The sequence below is a fragment of the Oryctolagus cuniculus genome, chromosome 11 (genome assembly GCF_051225735.1).
Source record: "Oryctolagus cuniculus isolate XC-2025 breed Fujian yellow rabbit chromosome 11, ASM5122573v1, whole genome shotgun sequence".
NCBI classification, from domain to species: Eukaryota; Metazoa; Chordata; class Mammalia; order Lagomorpha; family Leporidae; genus Oryctolagus; species Oryctolagus cuniculus.
Genome location: NC_142877.1, coordinates 9,890,620 through 9,913,921, shown reverse-complemented (window position 1 = coordinate 9,913,921; position 23,302 = coordinate 9,890,620). Strand labels below are relative to the sequence as shown.

The window sequence follows — 23,302 nt, the reverse complement described above, 5'->3', positions numbered from 1 at the left end:
CTGAGTGTGGCCACGCCCCTGCCCCCAGCCCGGGAAGGACATGGGCTTTGCTGTTGGCTGTGTCCCTGCCACTCCGTGTCGTCTCCTAGGCTGAGGCCGACAGTCGTTTTCTGTACCATTGTCACTGTGGTCTGCCTGGCTTTGCTTCTGATCAGATCCTGTCCACACGCGGGCCCCCGGCTTCGTGCTCTGACTTCCGGGCCTGCTCTTCTCTCCCCAGAAACGCTGTCCCCAGAGCTGCTTTTCCTGCCGGCACTGCTTCAGGCCCCTGGATGTCCCGTGCCCCTCCCCCCAGCCCTCCCCCCAGCCCTCCCCATCGCCACCGTTAACTGAGCTGCTACTGTGTGCTGAGCACTGTTCCAGGAGTCAGGGATACAGCAACGAACACACACACACACACACACACACACACCCCGAAACACCCTTTGTCCTCACAGGGCTGACACGTGAAGGCAGGATTGTGTAGTGGGCAGTTCACGTCACCGTGATAGGCTCCCTGGAGAGACATACAGCTAAGAGCGAGCACAGTTATGGCACAGGCAGCCGTGTCTGTGTCTTAATCTCTCAGGCCCCTGCCGGCTGAGGGCTTGTGCGCCCCGGAAGTGCTGTCCGTGCTGGGTCAGCCCTGCCTGCAGCCACCTGTCAGCGTGGTGACTCAGGGAAGTCTCCCCAGTGCTGTGCCTCCGTTTCTTTAGTGGTGCCGTGGGGATGAGCACAGTACCTGGTTTCTGGGGCTTTTGAGGAGATTAGATAAGATAATACACACACCAGGTCGGTGTGGGTCACGGGGCCGCAGATACAAATTCCCACGACGTGTGAGAAAGAAGGCAGTCGTGGCTGGCATGGTTTTTCCAATTCTGGACACGGATGTCCAGTTGCCTGGTTTTCCCTCTGCCAGGCCGGTGGCAAAGGGCATGGGGACCGTAATCCCGACTGGCATCGGGCGGCATTGCCCGTGGCGTCGTGCCGAGGTCGCGGCTCCTGGGGAGGTCCCACCCCTCGCGTGGATGCCAGGAGTGGCGCCGTCTCTGAGGAGCCCGGGGGCTGCACCAGCGCTCTGGACCCAGGGGCCCCAGGTCGCCCCTGGAGCTGCTTCCAGAAATACCCTGCCGTCTCGGGCTGGGCATTCCTGGGCACGGGCTCATTGCCCTCCACCTCCTGATGAGATTTTGATTCCCCTCGATGACTGCTGTCTGCTATTTCCCGAATTCCCAGGCAGGCTCAGGGAAGGAGGCGTCAGAATTTTGCCAGCTGGCTGCCTTTGATCTAATATTTGTCAGTGCCTGGCACGCTGGCAGCGGCTGCTTGGATTTTGTGTGTGTGTTTTTTTTTTTTCTTTAATCCCTGGTGAGGAGTTGGCTGGTGGAAGACACAGCACTGAGAGGCGCTGTTGGGGGAAGGCTGTGCCGCGCCGGGTTGAGTGCAGATGGCAGGCAGCCCAGCCCCACCTGGGTGGGATGTGCTTACAGAGCGCCACCGGTGGGCCGGGCTCAGGCCGCGCCTCGGCTCCCGCAGCCCTGCCCCGCCCAGGTGTCCTCTGCAATGGGAACTCTGAGCTCGGCGTCTTCCTCTCCCTCTGCGTCTGTTACAGAAAGGTTGGGCTGGGAACAGCAGAGTGCCCACTGCCGGCTGACACAGAGCCACCATCCAGGCAGGAAAGGGCTGGGCGGACACTCTGCTCCATGGGCAGCTAAACCTTCCGAGCCACAACGCCAGCTCCTCAACATAATCCTGTTTCTTTTATTTTTAAAGATGTATTTATTTATTTATTTGAAAGGCAGAGTTACAGAGAGGCAGAGGCAGAGAGAGAGAGAGGTCTTCTATCCAATGGTTCACTCCCCAAATGGCCGCAATGACCAGAGCTGTGCGGATCCGAAGCCAAGAGCTTCTTCTGGGTCTCCCATGAGGGTACAGGAGCCCAAGGACTTGGGCCATCTTCTACTTCTTTCCCAGGCCATAGCAGAGAGCTGGATCAGAAGTGGAGCAGCTGGGACTCAAACCAGCGCCCATACGGGATGCCGGCACTGCAGGCAGTGGCTTTACCAGCTGCACCACAGTGCCTCAACATATTCTTAAGAGAAAAGGACAACTTGACCATAAAACTCAGGACTTTTATGGATATCACTGCTTTAGACAAAACAGAGTTTTTAAAAGTTTAGGTAAAGAAAAAGTAAGTAATTAAGTAAACCATAACGCCGGCGCCGCCGCTCACTAGGCTAATCCTCTGCCTTGCAGCACCGGCACACCGGGTTTGAGTCCCGGTCGGGGCACAGGATTCTGTCCCGGTTGCCCCTCTTCCAGGCCAGCTCTCTGCTGTGGCCAGGGAGTGCAGTGGAGGATGGCCCAAGTGCTTGGGCCCTGCACCCGCATGGGAGACCAGGAGAAGCACCTGGCTCCTGCCATCGGATCAGTGCGGTGCACCGGCCGCAGTGCGCCAGCCGCGGTGGCCATTGGAGGGTGAACCAACGGCAAAAAGGAAGACCTTTCTCTCTGTCTCTGTCTCTCACTGTCCACTCTGCCTGTAAAAAAAAAAAAATAAGTACACCAGGATTCAGGTGGTCCTCAGCCTTCACAGAACCTCAGCGGAGAAACAGCCCTGGCCGACAGCTGGATTTCAACCTGTGAGAGCTGAGCAGAGGCCCGGGGACCCTGCCCTGGCTGCCTGCCCTGTGGATTCGGCGAAGCGATTCATGTGTGCTGCTTTAAGCTGCCAATGTCATGGTAGCAGCAGGAAGCAGATGAGCAGTGTTGCACCTGTTGCAGGGTGAGACTTGACTGTGCCCTTGGGCCGTGTCGTCGGCGGACTGCTGAGGACCAGGCGAGGAGGCAAACGTGACTCCTCCATTGAGGAGGGAGATGCGGGCTTTGGCACCCAGGGCTGTGGGATTGTTCCCCGCAGGGACCACTTCTGCCCGGTTCCGTGACCCCACGATGGGCAAACCACACACATTTCTCGGACTCAGAGCCTGCCTTTGGGCTGAGCTTTCTTTATCAGCTCATTTGGTCTCCCACTCTTTGTTCCAAACACCTGAAAAGGGCCCGATTTTGGACACGGTCCTGATTAGCCACTTGAGCACAGAATACTCTGGATCACACGCTTTCTTTTTAGGGGCACATCAGAGGCCGACGCTGGGGCTGGGGCTGGGGTGGGAAGAAGGACAGTTAGGGCTGTGTCCTGCACTGGCTTCCCGATGTGACTTCTGCTGGTGACTGGGGCAGGAGGAGGGCTGTGTCAGCACTGGCACGTGACAGGAACTCACGGGCACCCAGGGCAGGCTTTCCAAAATGGCTTCTTGGAGCAGGCAGAATGGGTGCCCGGAGGTCTCAGTCCAGTTTGGGTTGGGAAGATTTCGTTGATATTCTTTTCTTTTTTAAATAAAGATTTATTTATTTATTTGAAAGTCAGAGAGAGAGAGAGAGAGGTCTTCCATCTGATGGTTCACTCCCCAATTGGCTGCAATGGCTGGAGCTGAGCCAATCCGAAGCCAGCAGCCAGGAGCTTCTTCCTGGTCCCCCACACGGGTGCAGGGGCCCAAGGACTTGGGCCATCCTCTACTGCTTTCCCAGGCCAGAGCAGAGAGCTGGATCAGAAGTGGAGCAGCCGGGACTCGAACTGGCGCCCATATGGGATATGCTGGCTCAGCAGGCCAGGGCATTAACCCACTGCTCCACAGAGCTGGCCTCTCGTTGATATTCTAAAGCAATTTTACCACAGACAGAAAAGTCAGCTGGGCCACTTATTCAGCAACAGCCCCAGATCCCCCAGTCTCACACAGACTTGGAGCCAGGGCCCCCTTGGCAGGCTCCAGCTGTCTGTATTTTACCAAATACTCCCAGCGGGGCCACACTGATGGCTGCAGGTGCAGTGGCAAATGCTGGCGGTGGCTCTGGTTTGCAGCAAGTGCAGGTTGCCCCGGTGTCAATGTCCACGCCCCGCTGAGGTCGTCACTGGTGGCAGAGCTGGGAAGAAACGGTACACAGTGCTCCCACCCCGCAGGCCGTGCAGTGGGAAGGGCCACAGGGGTAGGTGGTGTGAAAGGACCAACACGGAAGGGTTGTGAGTGTGCACCTTGCTTTTAGCGTAAGTTACTGAAGTTTAGGTGATTTGACGGCTTGATGGCTCAGCTTATCAACTGGTTCCCGAAGTTCCTGAAAACGTGCCGGGAGCCTCTGCAAGCCGGCACGGGTCGGCGCCAGCCGAGGGGCACTGGTGTGAGTCTAAGACGACTGCATGATTGCTGGGGACGGGGCTCGGGCAGCGCTTCAAGGAAAGCTGCCGCAGGTGGTTCTCATGTTTGAGATTCCTGATAAAACCCTCTGCGGTCAGTGTGGCCCGGGGGCCGGCTTCTCCGCCGCACCGGAGCCGGTTAGGAGGAGCGCCTCAGGCCTGGCCCAGACCTCAGCATCTACACCTCGTCTTGGCCGGGTCCCCAGGCGAGTCCTGCGCACACTCGACTCCAGGTGGCACGGGACCCGCCGGGAGAGTCACGGGGCTGCCTCAGAAGGTAAACTCCTGGCCTCCCTGCCACTGGGAGCCGTAGAGGTGGGGGAGGGGAACATGGTTCCGCGGAAGGTGAGGAGCCCACCTCGAGGAAGAGGAGTTTGGAAGTGTGTGTCTGCTCAGAGTCACCGGGAGCAGAAGAGGACAGGAGGCAGAGCTGGGAGCACAGGATGACGGCAGGGAGGGGCGGGCAGAGACGCACTCGGAGGCTGCCGCGTGCCTGGCCAGGGCCCATGCTCGTTCTGGGTTTGGTCCTGGCCCGGCACAGCGCGGGGCCCAGGAGCACCTCCTTCCTCCGCTCCGCGTTCCTCTGTGCCTTTGGTGCTGTGGGCTCCTCCCCTGGGGGTTGCTCTAAGAAACTGAGTGCTAGGTGTGCAGTCGGCACCAGCTGTGTGCCCGTGTGTGGTCGCGGTTACCGTGTGACAGATGAGTAGCAGGACGGTGAGATGCCCCACGAGCTGTCCCCAGAGCTTTCAGCTGAGTTCAAGGGCAAACTGGGTGCCACTGTGGGTGAATCGCCTCGGTGATTAGAGAAGGCACCTGGGGAAGTAGTGCCGCTCGGCGAGGGGGAGGTTGGAACGGCCGCCGCCCCGACTTGCAAAGCCCAGGGAGAGCACCACGCAGCGGCGCTGGCTCGGAGAACAGCAGGAGCAGAAGCACACGTCCTCCTCAGTGTCCCCGGAAGGAGGAAGACCCCCTGAGGGGCTGGGGCTGGGCGGCTTGCTTTACTCCGGCATCTGCAGCCAGGACAAGCCAGACAGAGCGGCTTGGAGCGCTCCCGGCCGCAGGATGTCATTGAAGATGCAGAACGCCACGCACGGTTGTCCCAGCCCCTCGGCGACTCGGGCGCACGCCAGCGCGCGGCTTCCAGGTGCTGCTTTTGAGAATGCACAGGACAGTCCCTGGGTCGGGGGCGCAGGCACGTGGTGGGGAACCGCGAGGCCGCCATGAGCTCCGACGGGTGTGTGGGGCAGGGCCCATGGCGGGGGCGGGGTGGGGGAGCGGAGAGGACGTGTTCTGGAGAGGACGTGTTCTTTCAGTCCAGGCCCCAAGCTGGCTGAGCAGCTGCTGTTGGCCCGTGGGGATTTGCCCAGTGGATGGAGGAAGCTCTCATTGCATAAGTTCCTGTCCCACGTGGCTTTACACAGAGCCAGGAGGGGCAGAGCCGGGTGAGCCGCGGGGCAGCTCTCGGGGACATGGCTGGGGGGCACGGGTTCGACCTGCCTGTGTTACTCCTAACCCGAGCGTCATCAGGGCTGTGCTGCAGGAGCCGCCACGGGTTCATTCCTCCCGGGAGCACCTGCCGTGTGCAGCGCAGGGCTGGCTGGCATCTGCAGCGTCTGTGGCGAGAGGAAAGTGAGGAGGCGCTACCTGGAAGGGCAGGAAAGCAGCGTCGGCGCCGAGATGAAAGTAGTTGATTCCCCACCCCCACCCCCACCCCCACCCGTGGTCTCCCTCTCCACTTTTGTCCCTGCTATCTGATGCCATCCTAAAGTAAAGGAAGAGGAAGCATTTTAAGTGAGCCTGGGTTTTCCTGTTCGTCTGTCCACGGGGCGGTGCCCGTTTAGAACATGAACACGAGAGTGGCTAACTTGGGCGTGGGACCGCTGAAGTCGCACGGCCCATCCCTGCGGCGTGTAGGTGGACGCGCGTCTCGCTCTCTCCAGGGGAGTGGGGACGTGAAGGAGTGTCTGCTTCATCTCTGGATTCGCACACACCTCCCCCCACCCTACCTCCCTGCCTTCTCTCGTCGGGGGGCCTCAGAGGGGTCGCCCCAGTTTTCCGCATAAATGTTTAACGTGGGGCTCGTCGCTCTTGGTAAGAAAAGGCAGGTTCGCGCTCCTGGGCTTTTGCTTGTGTTTCTTGGACTGACGGTAAGTGAGGCTGGTCTTGACCTTGACGGACAGCCTGTGCCCCGACCCTGGACTTGGCCTCGCTGAGCTCCCCCTGGTGGCAGGTCCCCAGGCAGCCACACCAGAGTCCACCCTCCGGTGACAGGTGACAGTCGTGGGACGCAGAGGTGAGGTGACATCTCTGAGGTCCCAGCTCCGCTCTTTGAACTGTAAGTTGCCCTTTGACAAATGGTGCCGGGACGTTTGGAATAATATCGGGCACTCTTGATACTTGAGAAAAAGTGAGGTGTCCCTCCTCCTGCCATACATGCTCTGCCAAAAATCTTAAAATCCACTGGAAACATATTAAAACACAAAACTTTGGAAAATATTCTTGTAACTCTAGGAAAAGCCACAAAAATCCAACTTCAAAATTTTCTACACAAGTTTTCTGTGTCTATGGATAGACAGGAGGATCAAGTTAGAAAAATTGCAAATCTGAGAAATATTTGCACCCTGATAGAGTCTTAGTACCCTTAAAATAGAAAACACCGTATAATTCTGTAAGGGAAGTGGGCAAAAGTCGCTCAACAACTAGGAGAGAATTGGAAATGGCCGCCGAGGCTGTCCTTTAGATGCAATTGATTTATGAGGGTGGGGTGGTGGGTGGAGCAGTGGAGAGCCTGGCTGCTTCTGGTGGGAGTGCTGTCCTGGCTGTCTGGAACATTCTGCCCCCCCCCCCCCCTGCATAGATTCCCTCTCCCTTCCTCATCTATCCACTTCACCCAAAATGATCCCCGCTCTCAGGGCGCGGGCCTGCGTCGCCTGCCCCACCTTTGTCCTGTAGCTCTTGTGCAGGCACGTGGCATGTCCTCTGTATCCCCCACCGCCCACTTTTGTCCTGTAGCTCTCGTCCCAGGACGCGGCGTGGCCTCGGTATCGCCCCCCATCTAGCACCTTCTCCAGACCACGGCTCCATGACACAGGCACTCTGTTTCACTCGTGGCTGTATCCCTGGTGCCTGGCCCATAGCAGGTGCTCAGTTAACTATCGGGTGACTGAAGGGGTGGGAAGAGGGTGCTGTGGTTTTCCTGGAGGGCGATGCATCTGTGCCATCAACTGAGAACTTAGACCAGTCACCATTCACTTCTGCTCCAAAACTTTGTCCTCCAGAAATGCTCACCACAGGTGTGTGCACACACACGTGTGTGTGTGTACACCTGCATGCACATGTGTGTATTGCCTCATGAGGAACTGACATGAGAAATGTTTCAATAAACTTGGGGTATGGTCATGCAATAAAACACTCACAAGGCTTTAGGGGCTGGAGTTGTGGTGTGGCAGGTAAAGCCACAGCTGCTCCACTTCTGATCCAGCTCCCTGCTGGGAAAGCAACGGAAGATGGCCCAAGTGTTGGAGCCCCTGCACCCATGTGGCAGACCTGAAGGAAGCTCCTGGCTCCAACCATTGTGGCCATCTGGGGAGTGAACCAGCAGCTGGAAGACCCCTCTCTCCAACTCTGGCTTTCAAATAAGTCTTTCAAATAAAATTTTTTTTTAAAGTCAGTTACACAGAGAGAAAAGGGGAGGCAGAGAGAGAGGTCTTCCATCCGCTGGTTCACTCCCCAATTGGCCGCAATGGCCAGAGCCGGGCTGATCCGAAACCAGGAGCTTTTTCTGGGTCTCCACGCAGGGTCTCCCACGCAGGTGCAGAGGCCCAAGGACTTGGGCCATCCTCCACTGCCTTCCCAGGCCACAGCAGAGAGCTGGATTTGAAGTGAAGGAGCCATATGGGATGCAGGCACTGCGAGCAGTAGCTTTACCTGCTACGCCATAGTGCCGGCCCCTCAAATAAGTCATAAAAAACGGAGGCAGCTGAAGCTCTGGCTGTAGCTATGGGCATCTACAAGAACAGATTCAGATATGGGTGTGGTACCCTCAACACACAGAAAGCTTGTGCCAGAATAGTGTGCGTAGAATGATTCCATTTTTACAAAAGGGAAATTTATATACATACAAACTGAGTGTTCTGTAGGAAAAAAAAATCCTGCAGGGAAGGACAATGAACTAAACAGGGTTTGCCTTGGAGAGATGGGTGGGGAACTTCAAATTTGCCAACTGGTTTCATCTTAACGTTTTAATTCAGTGAGCACGTACCACTTCCTAGCTTCTAATTTTGAAATGATTACAGGCTCCCAAACATGCATCACTTAGTAATTATAAAATGCAAATTGGGTTAGGGAAAATGTGGGGGAGGGAAAGGAGGGGGCCATGACTCTGTTCCCAGTAGACGAGGGAGCTTTAGAAGGAGGGGTGGTTTGGCCGGCGCTGTGGCTCACTAGGCTAATCCTCCGCCTTGCGGTGCTGGCACCCGGGGTTCTCGTCCCGGTCGGGGCACCGGATTCTGTCCCGCTTGCCTCTCTTCCAGGCCAGCTCTCTGCTGTGGCCCGGGAGTGCAGTGGAGGATGGCCCAAGTGCTTGAGCCCTGCACCCCATGGGAGACCAGGAGAAGCACCTGGCTCCTGCCTTCGGATAGGCGTGGTGCGCCGGCTGCAGTGCACTGGCCTCAGGGGCCATTGGAGGGTGAACCAACGGCAAAAGGAAGACCTTTCTGTCTCTCTCTCTCTCTCACTGTCCACTCTGCCTGTTAAAAAAAAAAAGGGGGGGGGTGGTTCTAGAAGTTCAGGCCAGGTCTGCCTGGTGCTGGACATCACCTCCCGCTTCCTCCCCCTGTGACTGCCACAGGGCAGGGCCCCCTCCTGAGGACCGAGGGTGAGGAGGATAGCGGGGACAGCCAGCCCTGGCTCACCTGCCTGTGCCTCTGTGTACCTGAGAGCCTGGCGTGCTCCTGTGCCATCCACAAGCGGTAATGGATGCTTGTCTTTGAGGTCCAGATGCGGTCCTTCTGAGCTCCGTGTTATCTATGGATGTGAGTCCGTATGTTGGCCTAGTGTGACACAGGACATCTGAATGATGGGCTGCTTGTGTGTGTGAATCGCCATGACAATACCAGGACAATCGCAGGCAAAACTTGGATTGAGAAGTCGATCTGTAGAGGCACAGTTCGGGTGCTGGACCCAGGCCAGGGCAGAGTGGAGCCGCACACTCAGCAGATGTTAATCTGCCTATCCCTGGTGGTGTTCCAAATCTTGAAAATAAAGCAGAGAACCAGGGAGAGATTTAAAACCCCTGGCCTGGAGCCAGAGCTGTGGTGTGGCAGGTACAGCCACCACCTGTGATGCCAGTATCTTGTATGGGCTGCTCCCCTTCCAATTCAGCTCCCTGCTAATGCACCTGAGAAAGCAGGAGAAAATGGTTCGAGTGCTTGGGCCCCTGCACCCACATGGGAGACCCTGAAGAGGCTCCTGGCTTCAGTCTGGCGCAGCTCCAGCCATTGCAACTATATAGGAAGTGAACCAGCGGGTGGAAGACCTGTCTGTCTCTCCCCACCCCATTCCCTCCTCACCCCCTTCTAACTCTCTAATTCTGCCTTTTAAATAAAATATATTTTTTAAACCTGGCCTCCAGAAGCTCCCATTCGAGTTGGAGCAGAGAAGGAAAACAAGTGAGAAACCTGAATTCCGAAATCCGGCCCTGCAGCCCTCCTCCTCCATCCTCATAGCTCTAAAACTGGGATGCGCTTTCAGCCCGTGCTGAGCCAGCCTGTGCTTGCTCCTGGGCTGGGGGGAGGCGTGGCACGAGAAAAGATGCTGTCGTCCTAGTCCACGCACGTGCAGACCTCAGCACGCCGTTCCCTGGTTGTGGCTCTTGCTGAGTTAGGTGCGCCGCCTGTGGAGTTGGATTTCCGTCGCCGCTACGCTTGCCTGACTAAACACTGTCACTGCAGACGCAGAGGGGCCTGGGCATAGAGCCTGGGCATTTGTTTGACGGCGGTGTGGGCTAACGTGCACCGTGAGGGTGAGCATTGGAACTTACTTCCTTGTAAAGCAGGGCCCACCTCAAAGGCCTGAACAAGGGAGATGCGACTGTTGCTTCTGGTAGTAACTGCACAGGGCCCTGCTGCCCCAGCCCCTCAGCGCTAGCAAAGACTGGGGAGGATGGCAAGTCCTTCTGGGAGGATGTGGAGGGTTGAGAGCTGGCAACATTGTTTGCACATTTCCTAACGCCTGAAATACCCGTGAGCCTCGCGGCAGAGGGCACCTGACGGGACAGATGGTGGCGTGACAGCTGGCAGGAAGTGCTTCGGGGAGCACGGCCCGGGACGAGGGGGGACGAGGGGTAAGAGGTGGGGGAATCGCAATCTCCGGAGCGTGGTGGCCGTTCTGATTGGGATGTGGCCGTCACCACACACGAAGGCAGGGGCTGTGTCGAAGCACGGCCCACCGGACAGCTGATGCTGACCTCGGAGGCCAGGGAAGGTCTCGGAGCACGGAAGGAGGCTTCCACTTGCTCTGGGACATGGACCCACGGCAGGGGCTGTTTTTGGTGCACATTTGATCGAATTGATCCAGTAACTCGGTGCAGCCCCCTGAGCATCTCGGGGAGTGTCACCTGCCGTGCAACTCTGTATCACATTGGGTTTCCTGTGTTGATTTACTTCTCATAGCTTAGTTTTATGCTCTGTAACATTTTTTGCTGTAGAATTTTTACCTTTGACCTTTACACAATCTTAGAGTGGCTCTATAGATGATAATTTAGCCTTAATCTATTTTGTTTCATTATCCTATGCCTATAAAGACTTAAATTAGGAACTAAATATATCACTTATGATAACTTTGAAATCAACATCACAGAATTGGAAACTTGGGACTTAATAGGTTACTGTTACTCGGCAGTCCCCCCCCCCCCATGCTTCAAATACCCACAAAAGTGTCATCGTGCTGTGTCACAGCTCCATCAGGAGACGTGCCAGAGCTGGTGACTCGACACTCGGAGGGTTAATGACAGCAGTGTGACAGCAGGCATTCTCTTTGTCACTTCTGTTGACGCTGTGGGCAGGCGTGGAGCCACCTGGGCTGCACTGTGCAATTAGACTGTGATTCGTGCAGCCCCTGGCCACTCCTCGCACCTCCTCGCACAGGCACAGCAAGCGGCCAACGCATCTCGCCTGGTGATTGATAGGCGCGTGAGCGAGGGCTTTGAGAATCTTAATCAAGCTGTAATCGGCTCTCCAGCACTCCTGAGGGTTCCCCTTCGTGTCCTTGCTGACAGCCAGGGCAGGGACGTGAGAACGTGCGTGCTGAGCACGTGGCCGATGCAGACGATGTGGTGTTGATGTCCCCAGGCAGATGCAGCATCCGAAGAGCCACTGACAGCCCAGGAGATTGGCGTTGTAAGGCCAGGAGATGAGCTCCTCGTGTTCTATGAGCAAAATGGGTTTCCACGTGGAGTAGGAGGGATGTGGTGGCTTCAAGCCCTGGCCCGGTCACTCCCAAGTGACACAGACATGTCACAGCTCCCCAAGCCTGTTTCACGTCTGGAGAACAAAGATAAAATTGCTCTCTGCAGAGCTGTTGCTGTCGGCATCCAGTTAACAGGGTTCCCAGCACACGGTGGGTACCCAGTCGGTGTCACTTAGTTGAAATGACATCCTAGGCCCTTGGAAATAAGCTGCAATAAGACCCATAGAGAGATGATCTAGAGGCGACACGAGGAAGTGTCCGTCGGGCTGACGGGACTGGTGGCCATCAGCGGTGTCCCCCAGGGAGGCCGTGCTGCCTGCGGAAGAACTGCTGTAAAGACCGCACTGGACAGCGTGGGAAGTCCTGGGATGCTTCGGGCGGGCCTTGGTGTCCCTGTCCCCCCAAAACCCACCCAGAGCCCCTGGAGGGGGCTGCAAGGTGGAAAAGGGATCCTGTGGGGGAGGCAGGGGCTGACGAAGTCGGGGTGGCCCTGCTCCGAACGCGCGTGGGACCCTGTTGGCTTTTCTTTGCCTTTAGCCTCAGGGCCGGGCAGTTGAGGTGGTCACGTGGCCCCCTGCGTGGCTGCTGTGTCAGTCACGTATCTCTGTGTGACAGATTGTCACAGCTCAGCGGCTTTCATCAGCGCCAACTTCCTTGGCTCGTGGTTTGGTGCAGCAGGAACCTGGCTCAGCATCTCCCAGGCCTGTGTCCCAGGTGGCAATAGGGCCGCATGCTGTCGGAGGTTGGGGTGTTCTTCCCGGGGCAGGTGGCTGCTGGGGGGAGCTGGCTCCTTGCAGGTGCAGAGCTGTGGGCCCACGCTCTTGACAGCAGGGCTCACCGCGGTTCCTGGAGGCCCCTGCAGGTCCCTGCCACGTGGCTGTTTTGTGACATGGGTCGGGGATGTCCTGATGCACCACTCCATCTTCCAAGCCAGCAGGGTCTCACTGGCGTCTGCCATGCTGGAGTCTTCTGTAACCCATGGCGATCAGGGATGGGCCATCGTGTGAGGAGACACGCTCGTGGAGGTGCCGGCCCTGCCTCTGACCTGTCCTGTGGGCTGGAATGGAGTCCCAGGGCCCGCCGCCCACTCAGGGGAGAGGTTCTGCCGTGGTGCGGCGTCTGGGCCACTCCCAAACCCAGCCAGCCCCACACGGGCCGCCGTCACACGCCAGCCAAAGCCCTTTGTTCTTGTTTGCATTCCTGCTGCTACTTCGCTCCTGGTTCTCCCATGGCCTTTGCTCACCGCCACGCCCATCACCGAGTGTGCCGGCTGCGGCTCATGTTCTTGGATGTGTGAGTGTGCAGCCCGACTCTGGTGCGAATGCGCTTTTAACTCATAGGAAGGACTTTGAGCTAGAAATCAGATTCTTCACTCGACATTGGGTCTGAAGGTTTATTTATGTTGTCATACGGAGTTCTTACACATATTTTTCCTTTTTTTTTTAGATTTTTTTTTATTTGAAAGTCAGAGTTACACAGAGAAGCAAAGACAGAGGTCTTCCATCTGCTGGTTCACTCCCCAGTTGAATGCAATGCTAGCGCTGGGCTGATCCAAAGCCAGGAGCTTCTTGGTCTCCCATGGGGATCCAGGAGCCAAAGTGCCTGGGCCATCTTTGACTGCTTTCCCAGGCCGTAGCAGAGAGCTGGATCAGAAATGGAGCAGCCAGGACTTGAACTGGTGCCCATATGGGATGCCGGCACTGCAGGTGGTGGCTTTACCCGCTACGCCACAGCACTGGCCCCTGTATATATTTTCAAAACTGAAAGTGGGCTCATACTATGCATGAGGGTACTTCACAAAGCTCATGGATAAGGAAATTTCAAGTTTATCTTAATACAAAAGGTTCCTGAAACCCATGCATAATTTTTTCTTAGACACATTTTTGGGGCCGGCACTATGGTGTAGCACCTGATTCAAGTCCTGGCTGCCCCACTTCTGACCCAGCTCTCGGCTATGGCCTGGGAAAGCAGTACCCACGTGGGAGTCCTGGAAGAGGTTCCTGGCTTTGGATTGGCCCAGCTCCAGCCAGTGCAGCTATTTGGGGAGTGAACCAGCAGATGGAAGACCTCTCTCTCTCTCTCTCTCTCTCTGCCTCTCAAATCTAAAAAAAGAGATGTTTTACAAAAACTTAAAGACCCTTTGAATGTGGGCCAATAACTTTTTACTTTTAAATGGGCCTTGGACACCTTTTCGTGTCAGTATACTGTGATTGTCCTTATCTCTCTTAACCACTACTAATGTTCCTGGCATGGGATTGATGTAACTCCCACCTTCTGACCCCTGAAGGGTGTTTGGAAGCTTGGAGGGATCTTCCATTGCACAGGGCAGGGGTCAGTCCTGGGGCTCAACAGCCCCCGCCCCAGGTCTGGAGGTCACCACAGTCTGTCGTCTTCCTCTCTGTGCAGGGTCATGTGACAGCCACCTTTGCTGCCACTGGCATGTCTGTCCCTTCTGGCTCTGTCGTCCAGCCTGAGGGACTGTTCAAGGCCGAATCCAGGCATTTCAACCCAGAGCCCGCCTGGGTCTTCCAGATGAGCAACAGATCAAGTCTGATTTGCTGGCACTGTCAGTCCAGTCAGCAGGAGCCGTGGTCCTGTTCTTTAAAAAGCCTGGAACCCTCAGTGACTGGAGCATTAATCGACTCCAGCTGCCTCTAGCCACTACGGGTGTTTGAGGTTGCAGCCTGGCCTTGTGTGTCACCATCTCTGACACTCGCACCAGTAGAGAGCCTGGGGCTCCAGAGCTTACAGACTGGGATTCTCATGACACTGTGGTCCTTGGCTTCGACGCTGTGACACTGCTGACACCTGCACTTGGCCTGGTGATGGTGACGATGGCTGTGCTGACTGTGTAATGGATTTCGCCACATTCAGTCACAGCATCTCCTTTGGGAGAAGGTGTTCAGAAAGCCACTTAGTGACAGCCGGAGTTATTCACAGCTGGTGAGCCATAGCCCTGGATTGCAACCAGGTCTTAACCACTCAAAGAGTTGAGGGGAGGGAGAAGAACATTCTAGAAGGAGGAGAGAAGAAGGCTGTGGAAGTGGGTGGGAAGAAGTGGCCCGGAGGCCTGGGGCTTGCTCCTGGGACTACTGGAGAGCTCCGAGCCATGGCGTCCTCAAACAATAAGCCGCGGAAGGAGCGGGCTGGCTGCTGTTGTCAGGAAAACGTTTGCAGTTCATCTTGACGCTGGAGCAAGTTCATTGCCGTCAGCAAGTAGCGAGTTCCCAGTGGCTCTGTTTTCTGCTGACAGACACTGTGGGGGCAGAGACATCGCTGCTAAGAAGGAGTTGATAAAATCACTAGGGAGACTTGTTCAATGTTAAATCAAAATTTAATAACAGAAACAATTCATCAAGCATCGGTTAGAACCACAACGGGAGACTTCCGGGCGCTTACCCTATGCAAGCAGAATGCTAAGTGTGGGGCCTGCAGGAACTCCCTGGTCTCAGCACCCCATATGGTAGGCACTAGGACCTCATGGAGAACGTGTAACTAAAACACTGATTTTAGAGATTCATTTTGCCTCTTTGAACGGTAGAGTGACTCAGGGACAGAGATCTTCCCTCCGCTCGTTTGCTCCCCAGATGACTGCTGTGGTCGGGGCTGGGTCAGGTCAAAGGCAGAAGCCTGGAACTCCACCGTCTCGGTCTCCCGTGTGAGTGACGGGGGCCCGGGGACGGGAGCCATGTCAGAGCCTTCCCAGGCACATTAGCAGGACACTGGGTTGGAAGCGAAGCGGCCGAGCCTGGAGCCGGCGCTCTGATACGGGGTGTGAGCATGACGGGCAGTGGCCTCACTCGTGCCCCAGCCCCAGCCCCAGCCCCAGCCCCAGCCCCAGTGGGAAGACGCTGGAAATCCAGGCGTTGTTTTTCCATATACGAATTTTTCATGAGCTTTTTGAAGACCCCTTGCATGCATGGAATTCAAGAGTTTGAAGTAAACTCATTTTCTATGAGCTGCTCCAAGCATCTGTGTATTTTCCCCGATTTCCAGGTGGGCGAGAGTCGGGCCGCCCAGGTAGGAGGACGCAGAGCTGGTGCTGGAACCCCAGGCCTCTCTGGCTGCCCTGCTCACCCACACGGACTCTGGGATGGAGACGGCGTGCCACGGTGCCGGCTGCCTCCTGCGCTAGCAGTTTCCAGAGTACCTTCTGGATACGGATGGGTCTTGTTTGTTGACGTACACAGAGCTCTTGGCACTGTGAAATGATTCTTGGAACTTCTTTAATGATGTTGGAAAGAGCTGTTTGAAAGAAAGATGAAATTGGTAGTGAAAGAGTCGAGACAGACTTCTTGGAGGAGGAGGCTGTTGGCTGATGAGCCTTGGACCAACTTGGAAGGACAGAGGGAGATGCCCAAGGAACACCTGCTTCATCCCGTGGTTGCCCGGGAGGCTGGCAAGTAACCGAAAGGACCCGGATGCCAAGGGAGGACAGTGGCGTAAAGCCAAAAGCTCCCCACCTCCCCCGCCTGGCTGTGAGAAGTGAGGGAAGCACCGGACGGATGCCCAGGGGCTGGGCAGCTCCCACATTGTCCCTTCCCATCTTGCCTTCTCTCTCGCAGCGGTGGGGCAGGGGTGCCAGGGGTCAGTGTCAGGGGCTCGGTGAAAGCAGAGGCAGAAATGACTTCAGCCATGCAGGAGGAGGAGTGCTGGACCCTCCCCCTCGCTGGGCCAGGAGGGGAAGCACACAGCTACGAACTCGGGCTGGCAGAGCCGATCCACCCCTCGTCCGAGTGCTAGATACAACCCCAGAGGCAAACATTGCCGCAGTTAGAGAGGAGTGGAGAGCGAGGCTGTCGTCCAGCAGCTCCTGCTGAGAGCTGGGTTGAACGAACCCCAGCTGGTTGCCAGGTGGAGCGGCAGAGGCGGGCTTCCTTGCAGGCTGCGCAGCTGCCAATCTGATTTTTCTTTCTGATTTTTCCTTCTGCGACTGCTCAGTTACGCTGCCTGCTTTGGTTGTGAGCTGGCAGGGCAGGGTCCATCCTTGGTTCCGTTGCTGCCTCCCTGGGTGACCCCCGCTCAGAAGTGCTGGGTCTGCCTTCAAAGTTTGACTCTTGCCCAGTGGGAGGGGGGATCCGTGCTTGGCTCCCTGTGGACTTTTGGCATCCCGGGGTCTCTGCTGGTCTGTGTCTGAGACCAGGGGCCCCAGAGCCTCCTTGTTGCCATGGTGGCCGTGTCTTGGGCGTTCTGGATTTGAGGACGCTGCTGTCCCCCTTGACTGTGCTCTGTGCCTGCTCTGGTGCCCCTGGGCTGTGACTGGTGAACAAGCAACACGAGGGCCCCCCAAAGTCTGAGGAAAGTGAGCTTTCTGAACTTTGCCTTGGTGCACGGCACTCTTAAAATCTCTGCCTATTTTTTTTCCTAACACACATTTTCTAGAGGCCCCCTTAGAGCAACCATGATGCTTATCATAACTACAGTCAACCAGACTCTGTTCCATGCCCGATGCCTCACCGAGGACTTTGCTCATGGAGACAGAGGTGACTGGAGAGAGCCAAGGACAGCAGGCTTGGGTCATTCTTTTTTAAATTATTTATTAATTTACTTGAAGGAGAGTTACAGCAAAGGCTGAGAGAGAGAGGTCTTCCATCTGCTGGTTCACTTCCCAAATGGCTGCAACAGCCAGAGCTGGGCCGATCCGGAGCCAGGCGCTTCTTCCGGGTCTCCTACGAGGGTGCAGGGGCCCAAGGACTTGGGGCATCTCCCGCTGCTTTCCCAGGCCATAGCACAGAGCTGGATCAGAAGAGAAGCAGCCAGGACTTGAACTGGCGCCCCTATGGGATGCTGGCCTTAGCCCACTACACCACAGCACTGGCCCCAGGATTGGGTCTTGAAGAGCCAGCCAGGAGCCCAGGCATGGCAGCCCCAGCCCCTCGGTGCTCACAACAAGCCTGAGGACAGAAACTGTGTCTTTGCTTTGTAGATGGGAAAGCAAAGCCCGATGTCTTAGCCAGCGAGTCATAGTCAAGACTGGTGCCTGCACCTCTGGCCTCCTGAGCTGTGTGCTGGGCTCCCCTGCCTCGCCCCGGCTGCTCTGGTGAGCTCGCCTGTGGTGATGCTCTCGGGGTGGGCTGTCAGCCCCCTCCCCGCTCTCCATGGGTCCCGGTTTCCTTCGGTGCCCAGTGCTCACTAGATGTCTAATCTCAAGCAGGTGGCTTCTTAGCCCTGGGTCCCCTCAGTTTGCTCATCTGTAAAGTGGGTTTCATTGCTACTGTGTGTTCTGCACCGGGTGTCTTCTGCCCACTGAAACAATCCACTTCTCCTACAATGGAACTGAGAATCAGCCATTGCACTGACAACTTGGAGGTCCCCTGTGACCTTGACAAAAGCGGCCTCCGGGTGGGGGGGAGAAAGCCCCATGGGGGAGGACAGCGAAGATGCCCATGTCCCATTCGGAGGGCCTGGGTTCAGTTCCCATCTCTGGCTCCAGCTTTCTGTCTCTGGGAGGCAGCAGATGATGGCTCAAGTCACCGAGCCCCTGCCACCCACGTGGGACACCTGGATTGAGTCCTTGCTCCTGACTTTGGCCCAGCCCGAGTCATGTGGGTGTTTGGGGAGTTCCAGTCAGTGTCCTGGCTGTGCCTGGGGGTCAGCGTGCCTGCAGCCTGTGCACGGCCAGGGCTGGCTTGCCGGATGAAGTCGCCGATCTGCCCACCAGGCGTTGGGTCTCTAGGGAGCTCCTGGGAAGGCTCCCTGTGCCTGCAGATGGCCTGGAGGGCATTGGCCGCGGCGCCTCCTTGTATAACCCATGACGGCTGCTTTCTCCCAAGGCCCTGGTTTCAGGCCCATGACCCATGAGCCGGGGCTTGGCCCCATCTGGATGGCACAGGGCCATTTCCTTCAGCTTGGCGGACCTCATTCTAACAGACCATTGGGTCTTAGACTGTTTTCAGGAGCACAGAAAAAATGGGTAACTAGGCCCACGTGTGCTCAGAGAGGTTCTAAGTGTCTGTGGCCCCCAAGGACCTTGGGGCGTCCCTGGTGACATGTCTGAGATGGCCTTGTCCCGGCCACCGAGTTCTAGTCCACGGGTGCGTCTCCCGCAGCTGTCAGTGCCGGTGGTGACTGGGTGTTCGGGAGTGGCGAGCCATGTCTGGTAGGTTCTGAGCAAAGAAGTGTCAGTGTGAGCGGAAATCGCACCCGAGACGCCGTGCATGCTGTGGAGTCGGCCTCAGCCCCGAGCTCCTCCGCGGGAGGCTTGCCAGCCTCAAGGTCAAGGGGAGAACACGGGAGGGGCCCGGCACTTCATTCTCCTGGGGCTGCCCTGTGCGTGCAGGGCCATGATTCTCCCTGGCCTCACCCCTAAATGCTAACAGTGTCTCTAAAAGGTTCCTGTGAATTTTCAACTTTTAAAAAATATTTTTTAAAGATGTATTTATTTATTTGAAAGACAAAGTTACAGAGAAGCAGAGAGAGAGGTCTTTCATCTGCTAGTTCACTCCCCAGATGGCTGCAATGGCTGGAGCTGGGCTGATCTGAGGCCAGGAGTTTCTTCTGGGTCTCCCATGTGGGTGCAGGGGCCCAAGGACCTGGGCCATCTTCCACTGCTTTCCCAGGCCATAGCAGAGAGTGGGAGCAGAAGTAGAGCAGCCGGGACATGAACCCGCACCCATATGGGACGCAGGCTCTGCAGGCAGCAGCTTTACCTGCTACGCCACAGTGTCAGTCTCAATATTTATTTTTTTTTTGAGAGGCAGAGTTAAAAGGAGAAACAGCTCTTCCATCCGACAGTTCACTCCCCAAATGAATGCAATGGCCAGAACTAGGTTGAAGCCAGCAGCCTAGAACTCCATCCGGGTCTCCCACATGGGTGACGGGGCCCAGGCACTTGGGCCATCCTCCGCTGCTTTCCTGGGTGCATTAGCAGGGAGCTGGATCACAAATGGAACAGCCAGGACTCAAACCGGCACTTATGTGGGACTCCGGCATCTCCAGCTGTGGCTTAGCCCCTTGCCGCTCACTGTGAACTTCCCACATGCCCTAGTAGGGGCAGCTGCTTCTCATGGAGCCCCTGTGTCTGGGCTGGGCTTAGTGCGAGCCCAACCCCGGTGCCCCGAGGGTCCTAGAGTGTCAGCTGCACGAACCTCTCTTGTAAAAGTGGGGGAGAACGAGGTTTGCCGCTGAAGCATCCAAGGGTTCACGGTGTGACGGGGGTGCCGTCCTCAACACAGCCGTGGTCGCCCAGCGGCCCTCCGTCCCAGCTCGGTCTTGGCTTTCTACAGGGCACACCAGCTCCACCGGGACCAGAAGGTGTCCTAGATGTTGAGGGTCTAATCCACTCTTTTTTTTGTTTTTTGACAGGCAGAGTGGGCAGTGAGAGAGAGACAGAGAGGAAGGTCTTCCTTTTCCGTTGGTTCACTTCCCAATGGCTGCTGCGGCCGGCGCACCGCGCTGATCCGAAGCCAGGAGCCGGGGTGCTTCTCCTGGTCTCCCATATGGGAGGCGGAGGATTAGCCTATTGAGCCGCGTCGCCGGCCCTAAACCACTCTTTGACTACAGCCAGAGAGCAGCCATCCACAGCACAAATGGTACAGCTGGGTCCCAGGGAATCTTTCTTAAGCAGGCCAGGCGGTAGGGGCCCGCATTGGCCTGCGGGCTGCTGCTGGTGGCTGAGCCCACTCTGGACCTGGAACGGCTGCGCGCCTCTTCTGTCTGCTCAGCTGGATGGAGAGCTCCCCGGAGTCCCATGTTCCTCGGCTTCATCGTGATAAATGGGACGGGGAGAGTTACCCGACCGTGACGCGCAGAAAGACTCCACGGGCGGCCACTGGGGGCTTGGGACAGATCCACAAAGCTTAGCAACCTCTCGCCTCCAGCCAGCTGCCTGCAGGGACCCACGCAGCGGGCGAGGGGCAGGGTGCGGATGACCATGCTGGTGACAGGTGACGAGATCTCGGCAGAGGCAGAGTGGGGGAGGTAGGGCAGCACCCCTGCCCCGAGCCGGGCCTGCCGCCCTGCAGGAGGCACTCCCCGGGGCACTGAGCCTGCCTGGGTGTTGGACACGGAGCCCCCTTTGTGGCTGTCTTCCAGTGTCCTCTGGTTGCCCAATAAAAGTGGGCAAAAGCTCTCTAGCAAACCGACTGGAAGCTTGGGGCCACTCGGCTCAAACCCGAGCTGTGGATTCCACTTCGTGGTCTGGCGGGGGGCCGGGGCCGGGGTTGGGGGGAGGGAAGGTAGTTCAAGGACACGAGCTGACAGCCTGCAGGATGGTGCCTGCCCCCAGATGTCAGGTTCCCACGCCAAAAACCCATCTTTGGAGTTCTGAAAACCTGGCAGCCCTGGGAATCCGGGCCATCCTCCACAGGCGACGCCGGAGGGAGGGCGGGGGCAGAGAGCAGCCGGCCCCTGTGCCAGTGCCCGTCCCGCTGCCTGCTGCTGTCCCACAGGCTGCCTGCTGCCTGCCGCCTCCACGGGGGCCTCTGTAGGCGTTTGGCTTGGAGAGGTCTCTGTGTCCCCGAGGGATGGCAAATGAGGTGTTTTTTTTAGCTGCAACCCTGCGTGAAGAATGAGAGCGTGGGCAGCACCACCTGGGCCCTGGGGTGGCCTCCTGCCCCCGTGCTGCGCCCCCTGAGTCTCTGCAGGGCACAGGCACGAATCTGTCTCAAATGCTGACCAAGCAGGTCCCCTCTGCTGCTTCCCACTGCCTCTTGGACAGAGACCTAAAGCTGTAACGCAGCCGCCAGGCCCTGCTCGCCTGCTCGCCTGCCCCTGCGTCCCCCCTTCTCCTCTTCAAATGCCACTTTCCAGACGTGCTGAGCTGCTTTCCACTCCAACAGCTGATTAAGCCGTCTTGCGATTAAACTGGGATTTCAAACGCGCGGCTTCACAGGGACACAGTTGTTTCAGTTAGCATCGGATTGAGCTGAAGTTGACGGGAATCCAGAGCAAGCAGAAGGGATTCTGTTTTGCTCAGAGAACATCCGAGGCTGGGAGGAACAGCAGCTCCGTGGGATCTGTGGCTTAGACACCGCCTCCTGGTGGCTGTGGCCTCTTGATTCAGTGTGGTGGCATGCAGGTTCCAGGCAACAGGAGAGAGGGCACGCAACAAAGAACAGGGGGCAAGCCGGCGCCGTGGCTCAATAGGCTAATCCTCCACCTTGCGGCGCCGGCACACCGGGTTCTAGTCCCGGTCGGGGCGCCAGATTCTGTCCCGGTTGCCCCTCTTCCAGGCCAGCTCTCTGCTATGGCCAGGGAGTGCAGTGGAGGATGGCCCAGGTGCTTGGGCCCTGCACCCCATGGGAGACCAGGAAAAAGCACCTGGATCCTGGCTCCTGCCATCGGATCAGCGCGGTGCGCCGGCTGCAGCGGCGGCCATTGGAGGGTGAACCAACGGCAAAAGGAAGACCTTTCTCTCTGTCTCTCTCTTCTCTCTCACTGTCCACTCTGCCTGTCCAAAAAAAAAAAAAAAAAAAAAGAACAGGGGGCTATGCACCGTCCCTTACGGAAGGCTAATCCTGACCAATAGGATGGGGCAGGGCCACGTGGAGATGCGAGGCAGGCGGGGAGACGTAGTCTCGATTGCAGGAAGCCGCGGTCTAGCCCAGGCCAGCCCAAGCTTAGTGGTCTATTTCCACAGGAGAAGTAGCAGCTCCTGCACATGGCGGTGGACTCTGGTTGTCTGTTTCCCATCAGTGTTGCCCTTGTACTTGGCGGTGGACTCCGGTTGTCAGTGTTTCCCATCAGTGTTGCCCTCCGAAGGTTTTGGTTCAGAATCCTTGGCCACTAAAGCTGTGCTCCTACCTGTGTTATTGAGCACTTAGTCACTATAATGAAACACCCGAGGCAGCTTAGGCTTATAAAGAAAAGAGGTTTATGTTGGCTGCTGGTTCTGGGGGCCTCGTCTGGCCCTACCCTTGCTGGCAGAGTCCCAAGGTGGCACAGAAAATCACATGGGCAAAGGCCAGGGTGTGCATGAGTCTCTCTGTCCTTATAAAGACACCAGGATTCGATCCCAGGGCCCCCACACAGAGGACCCAATCCAATCCTCCTATTTCTCAGAGGCTTTACCGCCAAACACCGTCATCGGCTAAGTTTCCACCCCTGGCACCATTAACAGGAGACGTTGGGGCTAAGCTCTTTTTTTTTTCTTTAAAAAAGATTTATCTATTTATTTGAAAGGCAGAGTTACATAGAGAGGCAGAGAGAGAGAGATCTTCCATCTGATGGTTTACTCCCCGATGGGCCGCAACGGCCAGTGCTGTGCCGATCCGAAGCCAGGAGCTTCTTCCGGGTCTCCCACGTGGGTGCAGGGGCCCAAGGACTTGGGCCACCTTTTGCTTTCCCAGGCCACAGCAGAGAGCTGGATCGGAAGTGGAGCAGCCAGGTCTTGAACCAGCGCCCATATGGGATGCCAGAACTTCAGGCCAGGGCATTAACCCACTGCACCACAGTGTTGGCCCCGGGACTGAGCTCTTGCATGAGTTGGGGGCTGCAGATACTTCCACTGTAGCATTAACTGCTGTGCAACATTACTCCCCCACGTGGAGTACACACAGTGAGGGTTTAACAGGTGCTTGTAGCGGGATGAGACATGGAGGGGGGGCTCGGGTGCCTGCACTCGGGCAGCACAGGGCTGCACGCACAGGCGCCTTCGCCCATTTCTTC

General features: G+C 57.1%; 1 long non-coding RNA gene across 3 annotated transcripts; it reads left to right on the top strand.

Annotated features, from left to right (window-relative positions):
* Nucleotides 1–3,609: 3,609 nt before the first annotated feature.
* LOC149123319 (uncharacterized) lies at nucleotides 3,610–5,929 on the top strand. Of its 3 annotated transcripts, none has more exons than XR_016217087.1 (4): nucleotides 3,610–4,505; nucleotides 5,105–5,372; nucleotides 5,547–5,670; nucleotides 5,756–5,929. It is a non-coding gene; the product is annotated as an uncharacterized LOC149123319 (long non-coding RNA). The 3 variants fall into 3 exon arrangements; XR_016217086.1 differs by having other exon boundaries at nucleotides 5,542–5,670; XR_016217088.1 differs by lacking the exon at nucleotides 5,547–5,670 and having other exon boundaries at nucleotides 3,612–4,505.
* Nucleotides 5,930–23,302: the final 17,373 nt, after the last annotated feature.